Here is a 4,549-nt window from a genome sequence, read left to right as displayed (position 1 = left end):
TTTTTTTTCCCAAAACATGTAAAATAACACTGAGGCAAAAAATACACTATCCACATTATTTTAAAGGACAAATATACCATAACTGAAAAAATAAACCCTCCAAATTGTAGGCAATAATATATGGTGCTGGTTTTACTTTAGGCCAAAAATTAATATTATCTTTAAAAATGTCTCCCTTATTGGAGCTACTATAGATCTGTATGGTCTTTGTCCATGTTTAAAGCGATGGGTGAGAATACCCTAACAGTCCCTGCGAGTCAACTAAAAGTCAACCTGCACCCGACCCTAACCTGGTCATTTGGAACCCACACCTGATCCTAACCAGGCAATTGCTTGTATTTATACCCCCTGCAGGGATGAAAGTATAAAAGGACATCACCACTGGTGGAAATTGGGCACAGTTCGGTCAGGATGGGAGCAAGGCGAAATTCAGCGCTACCAGTACCGTAGCCTGCAATGGCTGTGTTGATGTCAACCCAATAAGGGTTTACCCGCGGGTTGGCCCACACACAGGCAGAAAACAGGTTTCAGTTCCCTATTAGGTCAGCCTAGCTTCTGATTGGTTCCTATTCTACAGTGCCACCTGCTTCCCTGCACAGTCTGGAAAAGGAGGCAGCAGGAAGTGGAATAATAGGGTTTTTGCAGAAATCTTTTTTTAAAGAAAATCCGTATATAGTTAAAAGAGTATAATGCACTGGCATATTTCCAAAGAGGTTGAACTGTAGCTCACCGATTAGTGTTCAAGCTCATCCCACTGGATATCCTGTGCAAATATCCCAAAAAGGTCATCCGATAAAGTTAACATATGTAGGACGAGTCCAAGGCAGTGTTTTCACTGCAATTCATTTTTATTGATTCATCACACTTGATAAAGGGCCTTGTCTGAAACTTTAAAATACTGTCTTGGACCCGTCCTACATATATTAACTTTATTGCACTGGCATATTTGTTTTTATCCAATAAGCTTCCTTTAGGGCAGGGATCCCCAACCTTTTGAACCCGTGAGCAACATTCAGAAGCAAAAGGAGATGGGGAGCAACACTAGCATAAAAAATGTTCTTGGGGTGCCAAATAAGTGCTGTGATTGGCCATTTGGTAGCCCCTATGTGGATTGTCAATCTACATTAAGACTCTGTTTGGCAGTGCACCTGGTTTTTATGAAACTAAAACTTGCCTAAAAGCCTGGAATTCAAAAATAAGCTCCTGCTTTGAGGCCACTGGGAGCAACATCCAAGGGGTTGGAGAGCATGTAAATATAAAAATATCTGGAACGGTCCAATTCCTATGACGGACGAATGGCTAGTGTCAGAGGGTTGATAGTTGTCACCCCCACCCTCTATGACGCCATAACGCTATATGGCCCAAGGCAGGATGGACTATTATGGCTAATGGTCTACTGTGGACAATGGTCACTCATATAGCTTATACTAGGCCATACAAACAAAAGATCATCACTCTGTTACTTAAATTCCAGAGTGTTAGCATAACGCCAGTCTGTCTGGTGTGGCCCCCTCCTGCAGACGTGCTGCTCGAATTACTTGAAATATCACAATGGCCTTGGTTAGCCATAGCTGATTGCGAGGCTGTGGACCGTTGGAGCTAGGCACAGTATGTTACAACATTCCTTTGATAACATGTAAGACTAAGTAAATCATTTAGACATTAATTGTACAAGGAGGAGACAGACTATGTATGGTATTTCCGTGAAACCCTTGTCACACTTATTGTAAAAGCCTTCTGAAAGCTATATAATGCCTGGACCAAGAGGTGGGTCTTTGGTAAGTCCTTGGGTGACATTCTGTGTGTTACTCCAACAGCTTACCCAGACAAAACTGTTATGTTGTATTATGTAAGAATAAATTGCCTGACTATTACTAAAGGTTTTCCTTTACTGAGTTTTGTCTTACACGAGGTCAAGATGGTACTACAAAAAATACCATCATATGGTGACCCGACGACTGTGATCCGGTTTTTTCCAGTCATTTTTTTCAGGCAATGGAGGGCTCCAGGCTGTCTTACTGGAGTGTACCTGAGGACCTTTGTTCTCGGATGTCTGTAGATACCCGTGGATATTTTCTTTTCCAGGATGGTTTCCCCGTAAAGCTTTACTTTAACGGATGATGGATACACGCGCGTAAGTACCCCCCTGGGTGGGGTATATATGTTTTTCTAGCTTCTTCTTTTTGCCTATTGTTTTGTTAATTGTTGTGTTAATCAGCTGAAATTATCTGCCATTCATGATAGGAATCCGAAGTTTCCTTCCTGTTTTTGTATTTTGTATGTTTGTTATTCCTTATCATGAAGTGTAGTCTAAAACATCTTGAAATAGAAATTACACGTGTACTGTATGTTGTTTGATGTATGCAAAAGGATCCATGAATGTTGTATGTTTGCCTAGCCGAGTGTGTGAATAACTTTAGTGTAACTGTCATATGTGTAATGGTGTACATGAGAGAATTTGTGGCTCTATCTCAGAGTCTGCTTGTTGTTTAGGAGTTTTTCTGCGGTTCCTGTTTATGGGGCGACCTAGCAGGCCAGAAATACGGAAAACTAGGTTTTCTGAAGGAAATTCTTTAGAGTGTGAAGTGTGAATCACTTTCCTGTCCGTTTGAATTGTCAGATGAAAAACGAGAGTCATACAAACATTGTATCTGCAACTTCAAACCTGTTTTCTCCCTTTACACTCAATTGTAAGCCTCTTCTAAATTACAGAGAAAAGTATAACATAATTTTTTCCTGCAGGTGACTCCAGTTTATATGTATGTTTGTTTGCCCTGTTTGTTTTATAAACCAATGTTAATAGCTCGCTGCTAAGCTTTTTTGCATCCTACAGGTCTGTTAGAGCATATTTAGAATGTAATACTTGTGTGTATGTTAGAAAGAAAAGGACTTGACTTGACTTGACTTGACAGTTATATGACTTTGATGTGTCTGTAATGAATATGTTTACCTTACTGTTTTTGGTTCTCGTTAATGTTTATAAGTTTTCATAGGTACCTCTTGTAATATAATATTTGTTCTATGTGTCTGTCACTACAATATTGTCATTTTTGTCTTTAACTATCATGTCACTATTCGTATCTTATCCTACCATTGTCTTCTTTGTTATTATTCTCATAGTAACATTAGTTCTCTTGTGTATTTCTGTTTGTGAATGGGTTACTCGTGAATAAGGTTAATTCACTCCACTTGTCTTTCTTGTGAAGAAATATTAGTGTTGTCTCTTTAAATGTTCTTTGTTGAAGTTTTTTGTCTCAAACAAACCTTATTTCTCTTTTTTATCTTTATGTGTCAGATTGATAACTCTTTTCTAAGTGTATTATGTTTTACTTGTGATCTGAAAGAAAAAAACATGTTCCATCAGTTTAGAATATCTAACAATCCTCCTAGATATGCTAGTTGAGTGCCCAAAACATTTTAAGTTTCAAAGCCTTTGTTAAGTGTCACAGTGGAGGGGACAAGACTGCGTTTTCCTGGCCAGAATGCGATAGTTTTCTCTCCTCTCACAACTTGAAAGTCTGCTGTGACAGATAAAGGATATGTGAAAGAGTAAATATTTTACTATACAAATTACATGCCATTAGATTTAGCAGGCTTTTGCCAACAATAGAAAGTGATATTTCTCACATATACTTCAGCTGAGACATTACACCTATTCTCTGCTCCTTGCTCAGCAAACTTAGATCCAGTCCTTTATATGGATACTAAGGAGCAATTAAATGCTATTTTGAATGTGCCTATTGGCAATTTTAGAGTGATACAGGGTTACACAGTCTCAGAACTTTTTGTTTCACAGACGGTGCAGCCCCCAGTAATGAAGATTCTTATTGAGCTAATGGTTCAGAATGTTTTAAGCTTATTAACAGTAGTATATTAACAGTAGTATATTAACAGTAGTACTTCTGAAGACAAACTTGACGACCGAATAAATCATGGTCAGTTGTCTAATTAATTAATAACAAGAAGGATTCTATTTGCTGGTACTGTCATAAAAACTACACTTCCCAGAATCCTCCGTTGCACAATGTTTCAGATGCTTAACTTCTCTCACTGTTTTGTAACTTCCTCTTTTGTCAGGCTGCTGGCTCAGGAACTTTTAACCACAGCAAATATTTTTAACTTTACTGTTTCATACTCATCTGTATTTTTTCTGTATCTCCTATGTCTGGATCTTTTTCATGACATGAAGGTAAACTTGACGCAGTTTGGATCCATACCCGATTCACTCATTGGTACAGGTTAAACTCTTTTTATTATTCTCTAGACAGATGTGAATCTATTATTTCATATTATTGTACTGCATTTGCAGTACAACAAGAGAGGAGTATTATATTGTGGGTTATGTTGTTGTTACTATTTTTTCTAATTAAATAAGTTTCAGTTAATAAAAATGCAGCTTATGTGCTTGTGCCGCTGCTACAGAAAAATTTCTCCCGTAATCTTTGCACTTGTGTATCTTGCATCACACGTCTGCAAGTGTAAGAAAATGCAGAAGTGACTTCAATTTATTGTTGATTTTATCTGATAATCAGTAATTTCAATCTACTCT

General features: G+C 37.9%; 1 pseudogene; it reads left to right on the top strand.

Moving 5' to 3' along the window:
* The first annotated feature begins 2,120 nt into the window (after window positions 1-2,120).
* LOC121403712 overlaps window positions 2,121-4,549 on the top strand; it is a 13,226-nt pseudogene continuing 10,797 nt past the window's right edge.

This window comes from Xenopus laevis, chromosome 4S (genome assembly GCF_017654675.1).
Source record: "Xenopus laevis strain J_2021 chromosome 4S, Xenopus_laevis_v10.1, whole genome shotgun sequence".
NCBI lineage: Eukaryota > Metazoa > Chordata > Amphibia > Anura > Pipidae > Xenopus > Xenopus laevis.
This window is presented reverse-complemented; position numbering and strand designations above follow the sequence as displayed.